We start from the raw sequence: 15,746 nt of genomic DNA on the forward strand, positions 1-15,746 counted from the left end.
ACCTATTTGGTACCGCGACCCAGGCTCAAGTTGATGCTATTCATGAAAAAATAGAGGACTAGAGTCATTAACTGAGAAAGATTTTATATAGTTAAATGTTTATTATGGAAAACTCAACATCATTAAGTAATATGCATGCCACGCAATCTGCCTTTAACAGGCTATATTCAGCTGAAGATGTATTGAACCAAGTTGTGCGCCATTTTAGTATAGACTATGGCATTAGGAAGAGAAAAAAGCTCCTACAAGAATTGTTATATTTTGACTTAGCATTGAGACACATAAGACCAGGTATACAAGATTTATATTTGAGTCTGCAGGCTCCCCTGCAAACATACATAACTCCAACCATTATATGAAACAAACAGTTGTTCAGTACATTAAAGGAAGCCTAGGATCGGCCTCCAGGTCTTTTGTGCCTTGCAGTTCTTGATTTTTTAGCTCTATATAGGGATGTAATAACTGTCCTCCAGGACAACGGCTTTGCACGATTCTCGTAATTTCTATTTCACCAAACCTTTGCGAGGAGATCCGATTGACACCTTTGATGTCTTTCGAATCGACTCCCTTCCATTTTCTGTGCAGAATAACACTTACTTTCTTATGTATAGTGTTGATTCAAGATGTATTGCCTTCAGTGAGAATAGGAAAATATATTTTATGCTTTCTAGTATAAAACACTGTAACAAGAATAACCATATGTTAGTTTGTCCTCCCACAGGCCCCGTCCATGAGGCAAATAACGCAGCCTCTTGTGAATCGGCTGCTTTCTTGAAACATGAGTCAGTGATCAACCTCTGCCACACAATAGTCTTGAAAACATTTCCCCCTATGTTTATAAAAGGTCCTGGCTACTGGACCTGTTCACTTGCCTCCCCCATCACTCTGGCACTCACATGCCCTAACCATCTTGTAAACAAGCATACTGTCAGCCTGACGGATAATGGGATATTGACGCTTCGGCAAGGTTGCAGCGCCCACAGCCCATCCCTGACACTTCCTGGACAAGAGGCAGTTGTGGAGGGGCCCCCCATCATGGTCTCTCTCGCCCCTCTCCCTCTCCACCTCCCTCCTCTCCAAGAATTCTTACAGGCCATCTTATCTGGTCCGTTTTGCCTGACCTTCCATCTCTTCGCAGTGCTGAGTCCATCCCCCTACAGGAGCTAACAGCTGGCTTGCAGCCCCTAAATTCTGTGGTCGAGCCGGATCAGCCCTTTCAACCCGAAATCCATTGGTGGATTGTCTTCGCCATTGTCGTGATCCTGGTTCTTCTACTGGTGACGTCTGCCGTGGGGTGTTCCTATGTCCTGCGCTACGCACGACGACGACGCCTGCTTCCAGACTCGAGCCCACTGCAGACATTGAAAGGCATATCTTCTCCACCAACACCTGTGAGATCTCAGGGGCGAGATCTTCCGGAAGGGGAAGTATGTTGGGACCCAGAATATGGACAAACAGAAGACGACCATAGCAGCACAGTTAATTAAAAGTGACCCCAATCAGAGGCACATACCGAGTGGAGATATGGAGACAAGAATTGTAAATATGACAGGAGAGGGAAGGAAAGCAATTAGTCAGATATACAAAGTTGTAAACATCTGATAAGCACTAACACTACTGAGAGGTTATGGAAAATACCCAGACCCACATACAGAAAGCAGATACCCAGTAGGCGTGGTCAGGAAGTGTGGATAACCATTCAAGAGGACTCTAACATGTCACGTGCGGTGTGACGAAATGCTATAAGCGAATAACTGAAAAGAGAAGTCACAGTGGGAGTGTCTTAAGAGTGAAATAACAAATAGTAGGAGAAGTAAACAATATAACATAATGAGCGAGCCAATGGTTGTTGACAGGAAGTATTGGCTACTGGTTATGTAGAAAATGAAGGCGTGTCAAAGATGTAGTTCCGCCTCAAGCAAGGAAAAATGTGACCTAGACAACAGTGATATGGGCAGACCGAGCCTTGCACTCGCTTCAAGCAGACTTGCTACTCACTCAGCTGAGAATGGCTGTTGTGATCTTAATCGTGAGTAGAAATTCGAGAATCTAAGGGAAACCGACTGTATTGTCCTGGAGATTATAATGTAGGAGATGTGAAGTAGGATTGTGAGTGGGACAGGATTGTGATTATTTGTTTGCGATGTAAAGCAAAGGTAGAAAGCACTGGGTGTGGTATAATTTGGTGCTTCCGTGAAATTGTAGTAGATTATACTATAGGAATGTGTTATCAGGATGTGGGGAGAGTATTTAAATATTGTGATGTAAGCAGAGAGAAACAAACCACTGCTTGTGGAATGACGAGTGTTATTATTATTGGCAACAACTGAGCACATATTGTAGTATTATGTTTAAGACATGTCGTTTGTCATATGTTGCATCCATTGCTGAATATGCCAGCGTTATGATCGTCTGAGCATAGAATATTGCGTAAGGCAATTACTTTCATTTAATTTTAAATAAATGTATATTTTCTTTTTCCCTTGTTTATCCCCGAACACCAGTCTCCAATAACAACTTAAGCCGGATCACGCTACCAGGGATACGAGACGGTGAGATCATTTATGGAGTAATTAATGAGTGATAAAAGAGTTGATTTAATACAAGAAAAGAAGGGTCCAAAAAATGACATGGCTAACTATATAACAGAGTGCACAATAGTCCAGTATGCTGATGACACACAATTTCTACATTATGACACTTTAGAACATTTAAATACTATTATCAACGCAGCAGAAGCAACACTCGATAAAGCTAAAGAATATTTTCTCAGGAAAGGTCTGCTCGTCAATCCAAGTAAAACACAATGTATCTTCATCGGCAACAGGCAATTGCTGCCCCACATTCCTGAGGACACTGTTGTCCGATTTGATGGCACCGGCATTCGTCCCAGCACTCATGTTAAAAACTTGGGCCTGTACATGGACCGCTACATGACCTTCGATATACACATTAACGAGCTGGCTAAGAGAGTGATGGGGACACTAATATACATTGGTCGAGTAAGCATGAATTTTGACAAAAGCACGAGGAAAACTGTAGTTCAAGCACTTGTGCTCAGCCTGATAAACTATTGTATTAGGATCTGGGGAACCACCAACACTACGCTTATACACAAAGTACAGAAACTTCAAAATTTTGCAGCCCGAGTGTCTATTGGTGGCATGAAAAAATATGACCACGTCTCCCCAGCCTTCAGAGAACTAAAATGGCTCAAAGTAAAACAAAAACATTTTCTAGACATCACTACAGCCATGTACAAATCCCTGAACAAAATGACCCCTGCTTGGCTTTTGTCATTTCCCACCGTCCACAGTACAACAAGCAGCGTAACAAGGCAGATAAATAATCTGGTAGAGCCCAGGACAAAGACAAACTCTGGCGCCAGGGCCTTCTTAGTAAACGACCCTAAAGTGTGGAATTCCATCCCAGCCCACGTCACTATTGCTAGTACGCTTCCTTGTTTTAAAAGTAGTCACCAAACATATTCTAGATGCCCCCGATGGACAACTATTCTAGATGACCCCGACGGATAACTAATGCTGATCCTCCTCCTCAAAGCCTTATCCCCTAGTATCACTAGGGGAAACGGGCCCTTGTCCTGCGCGGGGGAGCACGGGGTAAGCCTATTGGCGACCCGTAACAGGATGCCGACAGACCGACTCTATCGGCGATCGAAATCTAGCCGACCGAGTCGGTCTGTCGACGAGGACTGGCGTGTCTCTGACTAATGCTGATATTTGAATATGTTTTTAGTATGTTGACGAAACTACTGCCAATGCTTCACTACTTCTGTTATACTAAAGTCACTTTTTATGTATGGTTTCCAGCTCACTTTTTATACGCTTTTTACGTCTGCTTTATTTTATTTTGTTTCATTTATTTTTTATCCAAGTTTAGATTTTATTGGTATGTTTTACACTCACATTTTATGTCTTTTATTTTTCATCAAATTCTAGATTTTATTGGCATGTCTTACATTCACTTTCTATGTATGTTTTATTATTATTTTTTTATCTAAGGTTAGGTCTTACAGGCATCCCTTGCAATAACTTTTTATGTATGTTTTATTTTTATCAAATGTTAGGTCTCCTATGCATCTTTTACACTCTTTTTTTATTTTTTTTTTAGGTAGTTTTATTTTACTAAGTTTACCCCTATAGACATCTTCTACAATCTTTGCTATGCATATTCTAATCCTATCAAAGACTATGTTTTATATAGGCAATATTTTACTTTTTATAGGTATTTTGACGTCATGAGGAATCCCTTATTTAAACAATTCTCTTCATTCATGTTCTAAGATATGCTATTCAAGATGTTCTGTATTATACTAAAGATGACTTGTAGACATATGTCTATTTCATTGATGTGTAATAACCACTACCCTGTGGAAATAAACGAATTTGAATTTGAATTTGAAATTTGAACTCTCTCTCAGTACTCACCCTGCCCCTCTCCCTGTCCACGCCGTCGCCTCCGGTAGGTCACACACACCACAATGGCCAGGATCACCGCCACCACCACCGCTATCGGCACCGCTATCACCACTGTCGAAGAGGAGAGAGACAGAGTGACCTTTCCTTGTGGCGGCGATGGTGTGGACGTGGTGTGGCTGTGGTTGTCAGGGTGGAGGAAGAGCTTGTAAGAGGAACACCTGGAGGGGCTGTGGTGGCATAGGTTGTGGAGGGTGTTGTGGTGGTAGTGCCTGGAGGTGTTAGTGTTGTTGTTGTGGTGGTGGTGGTGGTGGCGGTAGTGGTGTAGTGGTGTTAGTACCTTGTGGTGCTGTTGTGGTGATGGTGGTGATGATGGTAGTGGTGTTGATGTGTTAGTATCTTGAGGTGTTGTTGTGGTGTTGGTGATTGTGGTGGTGATGGTGATGATGATGGTAGTACCTGGATGTACTGTTGTTGTGGTGGTGGTGGTGGTGGTGGTGGTGGTGATAGGACGCGGCGGATCCGTGCAGGTGGGTGGGTTCTTCAGGTTCGTAAATTGTGTTGGACCGTGACATCTGCCGCCCGTTTCTTCGGCTGTGCTTGTCCAGCTGGAAGAGCCGTGAGCCACAATACTAAGGCCATAAATGACTTTGTTCCATGTTGTTTGCCTCGTGCATCTTGCTCTGTATCCTTCAATGGTTAGGGTGAACTGCAGAACTCGGTTCCATAGATTCGGTGCTTCCACATCCACCTTCAGTTTGATCCACTTGTTGTCGCTGTAACACTTGTCAAGGCCAAACCAAGCTACGTGGCGGACTGGTGCAGAGACAAATGTTTCTGTCACTACAAGACTAACTCCCTGGAAGTCATCTCCCGGCTTCACGTACACTGTTGTCGAGTCACTATATCTTCCCGGTCCTTTTCTTCTCTCCAAACAAATTGTCTCCTTTCCTCCTTCACTGACGGCCACCACTTCATGAAGATCCTCACAGTCCCTGGTGCCGTGGGCGCCTCCAAGACGCAGCAGGAGCACCGCCGCCACAGCCACACGCCCCGTCATCACCCCAAGACACGCCAGGCCTGTTTGTCTCCGGGTGTGAGGGTGAGGGAGCAAGATGGACGCCGGATATACTTCCCCTGATAATATAATGTAAAGACACACACACACACACACACACACACACACACACACACACACACACACACACACACACACACACATACACATATGGCATTTATATATTGACCTTAGCGTGTCCTGTGTTTTGAAGATGGATACTTGTGATATGCGTATGTATTCTCTCTCTCTCTCTCTCTCTCTCTCTCTCTCTCTCTCTCTCTCTCTCTCTCTCTCTCTCTCTCTCTCTCTCTCTCTCTCTCTCTCTCTCTCTCTCTCTCTCTCTCTCTCTCTCTCTCTCTCTCTCTCTCTTTCTTTCTGTGGATGAAGTATAAAGACACTCAGAAAGACTCGCCCTTCTTTTCCCTCGTCTGGTGTGTCGTCGGTCCTCTTCATCGCCCGCAGCCACGTCCTCATCTTCTGGGAGGGGATGAACCTGCGTTTTTTACCCTTGTAATTCGGAACAGCACGCGTGTAAGGCATCACTGACTCTCATCAATAGCAAGATTGAAGCGCTGATAACCGCTGTTTTACGAGACGGTTATGTTCGGAGAGTAACTCGTAGTAGCGACCCCAACCTGACCTACCTACCTACTGAGTATTCTAGCCCTGCAGGATGACAGGGTGAGGTCAGCCCCGCCCCCGCCCACCCATGTCCCAGGCCTTCTCTCTCGGCCTTGGCGTGGTCGGCCTAAACAGTGTAATGCCAAGCTCCTTTTATAGTTGCAATCTCCTATTTTACGATGACCCTATACAGTCCTTCACATCCACGATTTAAACTATAGCATAAATGGACTTAATAAACATGGCGACTGATACATTTTGCTATGCTTTTATTAATGTTAAGTCACAGGATCAGATAACAGGGGGTCAGCGTGACATAATCATTCATCACACTGTGCAAGCCAAACCCCGCGGAGAGTCTGACATTCCCGTGAGTCGCGCCGTCCGTGTGTTCCCGAGGCGGCCGCGGCACCACACTGTTCCGGGGAGGGGACGGCGCTGTGCAAAATACCCCAAAGATGCAAGAAAAGCACAGATGTTTGTTACTTCATAGCCGTGTTGTACTAAAAGTTTAGGTTTTCTTTTAACACCGTGAAAGTTGCCTGTAGTAGCTACGTGTTTTGTTCTGTTGTAGCTTCTAGTGTGTCAGGATGGCCGTGGTGCTGGCCCAGGCACGCGTAATGCAGCCTGAGGATTTTGCACAACAGCGGCGGGCACTCGCTGAAACTTGTCACCATCCAACACAACAGTGACGAATACCTAGGCATGAAACACATCTCCCGCCCCCTCAAAGGTAAAGGGATTAATATGACACCATCCAACACAACAGTGACGAGTACCTTTTTTTTTTTTTTTTTTTTTTTTTTTTACATTGCAGCCTATTGCGCCGGTAGTCTTCTTCCGGTGGATCCTGATGGTCGGTCCAAGGCTTCTTTCCGGTAGGTCCTGATGGTCGGCCCAGCCCGTTCTGGCGCAGGCGAGTGTTTATAGTGGCGCCATCTTGCATTGGCTCATGCTGCCCTCCCAGAGCTCATCTTTGATCCTAGAATCTAGAGTCCGGGTTGATAGGTGGTCTTCTGGACAGCATGTGGGTAGTTTTAAGCCACTCGGCGGCGGCTGAAAAATCCCAGCTTGGTGGCACCGGGCGGGGATTGAACTCGCGTCCTCCTGAACACGAGGCCGTTACTTTGACGACTCAGCCACCGGCATGAAACACATCTCCCCGCCCCCTCAAAGGAAAAGGGATTAATATGTCACCATCCAACACAACAGTGACGAGTACCTAGGCATGAAACACATCTCCCCGCCCCCTCAAAGGTAAAGGGATTAATATGTCACCATCCAACACAACAGTGACGAGTACCTAGGCATGAAACACATCTCCCCGCCCCCTCAAAGGTAAAGGGATTAATATGACACCATCCAACACAACAGTGACGAGTACCTTGGCATGAAACACATCTCCCCGCCCCCTCAAAGGTAAAGGGATTAATATGTCACCATCCAACACAACAGTGACGAGTACCTAGGCATGAAACAGATCTCCCCGCCCCCTCAAAGGTAAAGGGATTAATATGTCACCATCCAACACAACAGTGACGAGTACCTTGGCATGAAACACATCTCCCGCCCCTCAAAGGTAAAGGGATTAATATGTCACCCTCCAACACAACAGTGACGAGTACCTTGGCATGAAACACATCTCCCCGCCCCCTCAAAGGTAAAGGGATTAATATGTCACCATCCAACACAACAGTGACGAGTACCTTGGCATGAAACACATCTCCCCGCCCCCTCAAAGGTAAAGGGATTAATATGTCACCATCCAACACAACAGTGACGAGTACCTTGGCATGAAACACATCTCCCCGCCCCCTCAAAGGAAAAGGGATTAATATGTCACCATCCACACAACAGTAACAAGTACTAAAGCATGAAATACATTTTCCCTGTCTCCCAACGAGAAAAAAGATTGACTGACTTCTCACAAACCAAAACAACTGTAACATCATTTCTTTATCCATGTAGTGGAATGCTATACCTATATTTCTCACCATGTTATATGATCACCGAAGATCCGGTTTATATGACTTTCTGGTTGCATATAATCTTGCATTATTACTCCCAGGTCTCTCTCTTCATTTACTTTCTTTAATATTTCGCCATCTCCCATTTGTATCTGTGTGTGTGGGGGGGGAGGGGGGGGGGGTGCTTCCATGCGACGCGTCACGGCCACGAGAAAATGCGCAATATCTTCGGCTGTCATAACTCTTTTTCTATTATTATTGTGAGAGAAGTTTTCTTACACTATACACTATTCTAGATGAATATAGAATTATTGCAAAGACACCATTTCCACCTCTTTTAAATGTCTAAACTTTCCCCGCGCACAACATCCAGAGAAATATATCGCCATCCGTACTTCAAGGGTTAACTATAGCGAAAAGACACTAATAATTAAACCTTTCACCGGTAACTAAAAATAAATGTAGTTATTGGAGTGGAGGAGACAGTTTTTGGGTCGGAAATCGGAAAACATAAGAGGCTGAGTACGACAATCTGATGACGCAGGTGTCGAGTCAGTGTCGGAGTGTTGGTCAGTGAAGGTGGGCGTGCAGGTGCGAGTCAGTGTCGGAGTGTTGGTCAGTGAGGGCGGGCGTGCGGGTGGTGGCGTCACGTTGTGCTGACTGATGCGTGGACTAATCCAAAGTTACGGAGACTGAGGCGGGACACAAAGGCCGGAGATATGGAGGTGACAGCCCGGAGCCCCAAAGTAATATGGTAGGAGGCATATAAGTACTGTTTAGAGAGAGAGAGAGAGGGGTTCGAAACACGTGCTTCATCTCTCTCTCTCTCTCTCTCTCTCTCTCTCTCTCTCATGGCTGCCACATTCCTACCTTGTATCACCTTTTCAGAGCGTCAAAGTGATATGGTAGGAGTCATTTAAGTACTGTTTAGAGAGAGAGAGAGAGAGAGGGGTTCGAGACACGTGCTTCATCTCTCTCTCTCTCTCTCTCTCTCTCTCTCTCATGGCCGCCACACTCCTTCCTTGTATGATCTCTATTGTTTGTTTCCCTTTTATCAGTGATCTTTTCCGGTTAGACTAATGCTTGTTCAAATTCCTCCTCCTCCTCCTCCTCCTCATTTTCACGGTTTTCATCTATAACAATATCTAGTCGAAGAGGCCTTGGGTGGAATGTGAGGGATAGGAGGGAGCCAAGAAGAGGGACATAGGAGTTTAATAGAGGATGGCTAGGCTATTGCTGGTTAGTCTAATGGTAGTTCAAAATCCTCCTTTTTCTCCTCCTCTTCTGCTACCAACATTATTTTTAACCCATTTTCACGGTTTTCATGAATTTACTTAGTGGAAAAAGCCTAGTAAGGGATGTGAGGGATAGCAGCAAAGAGACTATAATACCCGTTCTACAGTCTCCTTGGATAGCAGCGAGGCAGGAAGTGGAGCATAGGAGTGTAATAGAGGAGGGCTAGGCTATTGCAAGTTAGCCTAATAGTTGTTCGGACTCCTCCGCCTCTTCTTCGCCTACCAATTCACCATTTTAACCGCCCATTTTCACGGTTTTCATCACTTAGTCGAAGAGGTCTGGGAGGGATGTAAGGGATAGAAGGTAGGAAGAGGGACATAGTTTCAATAGAGGATGGCTAGGCTATTCATGGTTAGCCTAATGGTAGTTCAAATCCCCCCTTCCTCCCCTTCTCTGCGGCCACCAACACGCTATTTTAACACATTTTCACGTTTTCATCACATTTCTTATCATTTCCTGCACTGCATAGCGATATGAATATTGTACACATGTTTCTTGTATTGCTGGAAAACACACCATGTATTGCCTGGGGGTTGGGATGGCGTGTTCCTCCCTTATTTGGTGTGTACGTTAGAACAATGAACCATCAATCATTTAATCAATACATCATTAAGTAGGCTAAATATGGTAATTACTAAAACCAGAAGTTAGTTATTTAGAAGCAAAAAAGTCATAGGAGTTGAGAAAAATTTATTTATTATTTTATTATTTATCAATTCATGTTGAGTAATATTGAAAAGAGGGTTGCCACCTTTTTGCGAAATTAATACTAACAATATGGATTATTTTTTTGGTCCCTGACAGAATGCAGTGTAGCAAGAAATGGCTTCCGGACAATAGAAGGGAGGCTCGAGGGGGAGAAGCTCCCCCGTCATTGGGTCGTGGGGGGCGAAACCTTCCCGTGAAAGGGGCCGAGAGTGGCGAAGCTACCTCCCCCCCTGTTAGGTAGATTACGTGAGGTTGTTAGGTTAGGCTGGTATTTATTCGGTATGGGGTGTGTGGCGGGGCGGCGGCGGGTACACACACACAGGCATTGAAAACTCAATTAGTTAGTAATTTCTGGAAAAAAAAAAATACTGTCTCCACAAGAAGAAAAAAAACATACTTTGTCCAGAAATAAGTAGTCGGTGACTCGAAAGGAAAAGGCTATATACCCTCTCTTCAATAATCCCCATTACTTTTTATCCATATAGTTTCTCGTTTATCACCTTTATGTAATTTATCATACGGTTGTAGACTTTTAAACTCAAGGGGGCGTATGAGGCAAAAATATTGAAATGTCGCTTAGAATTACCATTTTCTGTTTGTGTTTCCTGAGAGAAAGTTTGGGTGAGGGAAAACTGTGTTAAAATATTAATGAAATCTGACGCTTGTATTTAGACAGGGATTACTCTTTTATGACCCTCCCTCACGCTGGGAGAGAGAGAGAGAGAGAGAGAGAGAGAGAGAGAATGTAGTTTTGCTAGTCACATTCAGTATCACCACCATCACTACCACTATCATCACCACCTCCACCACCACCACTATTACACTGGTGGTGATTGTAGGGTGATGATGTTGTTACGTGGTGGTGAGTGTACATGGATGAATCTCTCTCTCTCTCTCTCTCTCTCTCTGCACCGTTTTTCTCTACCTTTATTTTTTCACTAATTTATTTATTTTTCTGCCTTTCCCTTCTTTCTTTATTTTTATCTTCTTCTTTTTCTTCGTCATCCTTCATGATCCTCGTTCTCTTACTATCACTCTTCCTCCTTCTCCTCCGACCGTCACTTCGCTGCGTCGGGAGTAAACTGAATATTGAGGTGCTTTCATCTGCTCCTCAATATCGAGGTGCTTTCATCTGCTCCTCAATATCAAGGTGCTTTCATATGGTCCTCAATATCGAGGTGCTTTCATCTGCTCCTCAATATCAAGGTGCTTTCATCTGCTCCTCAATATCAAGGTGCTTTCATCTGCTCCTCAATATCGAGGTGCTTTCATATGGTCCTCAATATCGAGGTGCTTTCATCTGCTCCTCAATATCAAGGTGCTTTCATCTGCTCCTCAATATCGAGGTGCTTTCATCTGCTCCTCAATATCAAGGTGCTTTCATATGGTCCTCAATATCGAGGTGCTTTCATATGGTCCTCAATATCGAGGTGCTTTCATCTGCTCCTCAATATCGAGGTGCTTTCATCTGCTCCTCAATATCAAGGTGCTTTCATATGGTCCTCAATATCGAGGTGCTTTCATATGGTCCTCAATATCGAGGTGCTTTCATCTGCTCCTCAATATCGAGATGCTTTCATCTGCTCCTCAATATCGAGGTGCTTTCATATGGTCCTCAATATCGAGGTGCTTTCATCTGCTCCTCAATATCGAGGTGCTTTCATCTGCTCCTCAATATCAAGGTGCTTTCATCTGCTCCTCAATATCGAGGTGCTTTCATATGGTCCTCAATATCGAGGTGCTTTCATCTGCTCCTCAATATCGAGGTGCTTTCATATGGTCCTCAATATCGAGGTGCTTTCATCTGCTCCTCAATATCGAGGTGCTTTCATCTGCTCCTCAATATCGAGGTGCTTTCATATGGTCCTCAATATCGAGGTGCTTTCATCTGCTCCTCAATATCGAGGTGCTTTCATCTGCTCCTCAATATCGAGGTGCTTTCATATGGTCCTCAATATCGAGGTGCTTTCATCTGCTCCTCAATATCGAGGTGCTTTCATCTGCTCCTCAATATCAAGGTGCTTTCATCTGCTCCTCAATATCGAGGTGCTTTCATATCGTCATCAATCTAGAGGTGCTTTCATCTGCTCCTCAATATCGAGGTGCTTTCATATGGTCCTCAATATCGAGGTGCTTTCATCTGCTCCTCAATATCGAGGTGCTTTCATCTGCTCCTCAATATCGAGGTGCTTTCATATGGTCCTCAATATCGAGGTGCTTTCATATGGTCCTCAATATCAAGGTGCTTTCATCTGCTCCTCAATATCGAGGTGCTTTCATCTGCTCCTCAATATCGAGGTGCTTTCATCTACTCCTCAATATCGAGGTGCTTTCATCTGGTCCTCAATATCGAGGTGCTTTCATATGGTCCTCAATATCAAGGTGCTTTCATCTGCTCCTCAATATCGAGGTGCTTTCATATGGTCCTCAATATCGAGGTGCTTTCATCTGCTCCTCAATATCGAGGTGCTTTCATCTGCTCCTCAATATCGAGGTGCTTTCATCTGGTCCTCAATATCGAGGTGCTTTCATATGGTCCTCAATATCAAGGTGCTTTCATATGGTCCTCAATATCGAGGTGCTTTCATATGGTCCTCAATATCGAGGTGCCTTCATATGGTCCTCAATATCAAGGTGCTTTCATCTGCTCCTCAATATCGAGGTGCTTTCATATGGTCCTCAATATCAAGGTGCTTTCATATGGTCCTCAATATCGAGGTGCTTTCATATGGTCCTCAATATCAAGGTGCTTTCATCTGCTCCTCAATATCGAGGTGCTTTCATCTGCTCCTCAATATCGAGGTGCTTTCATCTGGTCCTCAATATCGAGGTGCTTTCATCTGCTCCTCAATATCGAGGTGCTTTCATCTGCTCCTCAATATCGAGGTGCTTTCATATGGTCCTCAATATCGAGGTGCTTTCATCTGCTCCTCAATATCGAGGTGCTTTCATATGGTCCTCAATATCGAGGTGCTTTCATCTGCTCCTCAATATCGAGGTGCTTTCATCTGCTCCTCAATATCGAGGTGCTTTCATCTGCTCCTCAATATCGAGGTGCTTTCATCTGCTCCTCAATATCGAGGTGCTTTCATCTGCTCCTCAATATCGAGGTGCTTTCATCTGTTCCTCAATATCGAGGTCCTTTCACTGCTCCTCAATATCAAGGTGCTTTCATCTGCTGCTCAATATCGAGGTGCTTTCATCTGCTCCTCAATATCGAGGTGCTTTCATCTGCTCCTCAATATCGAGGTGCTTTCATCTGCTCCTCAATATCGAGGTGCTTTCATATGGTCCTCAATATCAAGGTGCTTTCATCTGCTCCTCAATATCGAGGTGCTTTAATCTGCTCCTCATTATCGAGGTGCTTTCATCTGGTCCTCATTATCGAGATGCTTTCATCTGGTCCTCAATATCGAGGTGCTTTCATCTGGTCCTCAATATCGAGGTGCTTTCATTTGCTCCTCAATATCGAGGTGCTTTAATCTGCTCCTCATTATCGAGGTGCTTTCATCTGGTCCTCAATATCGAGGTGCTTTCATATGGTCCTCAATATCAAGGTGCTTTCATCTGCTGCTCAATATCGAGGTGCTTTAATCTGCTCCTCATTATCGAGATGCTTTCATCTGGTCCTCAATATCGAGGTGCTTTCATCTGGTCCTCAATATCGAGGTGCTTTCATATGGTCCTCAATATCAAGGTGCTTTCATCTGCTGCTCATTATCGAGATGCTTTAATCTGCTCCTCATTATCGAGATGCTTTCATCTGGTCCTCAATATCGAGGTGCTTTAATCTGCTCCTCATTATCGAGATGCTTTCATCTGGTCCTCAATATCGAGGTGCTTTAATCTGCTCCTCATTATCGAGATGCTTTCATCTGGTCCTCAATATCGAGGTGCTTTAATCTGCTCCTCAATATCGAGGTGCTTTCATCTGGTCCTCAATATCGAGGTGCTTTCATCTGGTCCTCAATGTCGAGGTGCTTTCATCTGCTCCCCAGGCCCCAAGTGGCTGTCGAGCAGATTAAATCACCAAAGGGGACAACCTCGTATTGAGCCAATAGGCTTTCTGTTGCCTGCATTTCCATGTTTCCTCCTCCTCCTCCTCCTCCTCCTCCTCCTCCTATCACAGTACAGTTTTAGTAGACATAAAAAACACTAGAATCCCTCTGGTAGCCTGACTCCTTATAAAACTTAACCAGCAAACAGCCAACCTATAGTTACCCTCCTTACATTTACTCCATCTTCCCCTTCACCAAAAAAACAATGTATTGGTGGGAGAGATGAGAGCAAAGTTACAAAAACATGGAGTGCCGCAGGGGACGGAGTAGGAGGACTGGAACCTGTTGCCCCATTGTTAGTCTTGGGATCAGAGCGTACTGTGTTTAGGTATATATGTTAACTGAAAGGGTTCACGAGATTAGGCAATGGTTGTTTAGTGGGAGAGGAGGAGGAGGAGATAGGGAGGTGAGGAAAGACCCAGCAGGAATTAGGAAGAGGAGGAGGAGGAGGAAAGGGAGGAGTAAGTGACGAGGCAGCTTAGGTTGTATTATACTTGACTTTGAATGAGGAGAGACGGGAAGAATGGAGGAGGAGGAAGGAGAAGAAGGAAGAGGAAGTGGGAGTGTTGAGAGAGAAAGAAGAGTAGGAAGGGGAATAATGAAGTAAAGGAAGAAGAGGAGGAAACATTGAAGAAGGGAGAGGAGGAGGAAGAAGGTGAAGGAGGTGGGAGTGCTGAGAGAGAAAGGGGAGCAGGAAGAGGAAAAAGGAGTCAAGAAAGAAGAAAGGAAGAGGAGGAGGAAGAAGGGGAGGAAGGAAGAGTATCGAGAGAGAAAGAGGAATAGGAGAGAGAGAAACAGTTGGGAGGGAAGGAAGAGAATGAAGAGGAGGAGGAAACATGAAAGAGGAAGGAAGAGGAGGAGGAAGAAGGTGAAGGAGGTAGAAGTGTTTAGAGAGAAAGAGGAGTTAAAGAGGAAAATGGAGTAAAGAAGAAAAAAAAGAGGAGGAAACATGAAAGGAGAGAAAGCATGGAAGAAAGAAGAGGAGGAAGGAAGAGAAGGACGTAGGAGTGTTGAAAGATAAAGAGGAGAGGGAGAAGGAAAAAAAGAGGAAAAAACATGAAAGAGCAGGCAACAGAAAGCTAGCGGGGTAGAGTCACGGGTAGAAGGAGATCTCCCATCTTTTGGCTCTTCCTCTCTGGGATCGAACCCAGAACCTCTCAGGTGTGAGTCAGATGTGCTAACCATTGCGCCACGGAGCACTTCAACACCTGAGAACTGCATGAAGAAAGAGGAAGAGAAAGAGAAAGAGGACTTAGGAAATTTATAAGAAGGAAATCGTAGATGGAGAAGGATTAAGAAGGAATAGTGAATAGGAGAAGGAGAAGAAGAAAAATATAATGAAGATAAGGGAGAGAAGGGGGAGTGTATAGATGTGTTGTGAAGGGTGGTGATGGTGATGGTGGTGTTGGTGGTGGTGGTGGTGGTGGTGATGGTGGTGGTGGTGATGGTGGTGTTACGTGTGCCTAGGAAAGAAGAGCCAAGGAGGTGATGAAGAGGAGGAGGAGGAGGAAACATGGCAGGCAGCAGAAAGCCTGTTGGCTCATTACTAGGCTGCCTGCGTTCAGTGATTTAATCTATCCGTTTGCCATAGGAGTGGCTC

The 15,746-nt window shown here is 44.7% G+C and overlaps 2 long non-coding RNA genes across 2 annotated transcripts; one reads left to right on the forward strand and one right to left on the reverse strand.

Moving 5' to 3' along the window:
• Positions 1–6,480: 6,480 nt before the first annotated feature.
• Positions 6,481–7,884, forward strand: LOC127001180 (uncharacterized). Its single transcript, XR_007754853.1, has 3 exons — positions 6,481–6,850; positions 7,294–7,455; positions 7,778–7,884. It is a non-coding gene; the product is annotated as an uncharacterized LOC127001180 (long non-coding RNA).
• Positions 7,321–7,852, reverse strand: LOC127001179 (uncharacterized). Its single transcript, XR_007754852.1, has 3 exons — positions 7,743–7,852; positions 7,502–7,582; positions 7,321–7,420 (listed from the first exon to the last, which is right to left on the reverse strand). It is a non-coding gene; the product is annotated as an uncharacterized LOC127001179 (long non-coding RNA).
• Positions 7,885–15,746: the final 7,862 nt, after the last annotated feature.

This window comes from Eriocheir sinensis, chromosome 20, assembly GCF_024679095.1.
Source record: "Eriocheir sinensis breed Jianghai 21 chromosome 20, ASM2467909v1, whole genome shotgun sequence".
NCBI lineage: Eukaryota > Metazoa > Arthropoda > Malacostraca > Decapoda > Varunidae > Eriocheir > Eriocheir sinensis.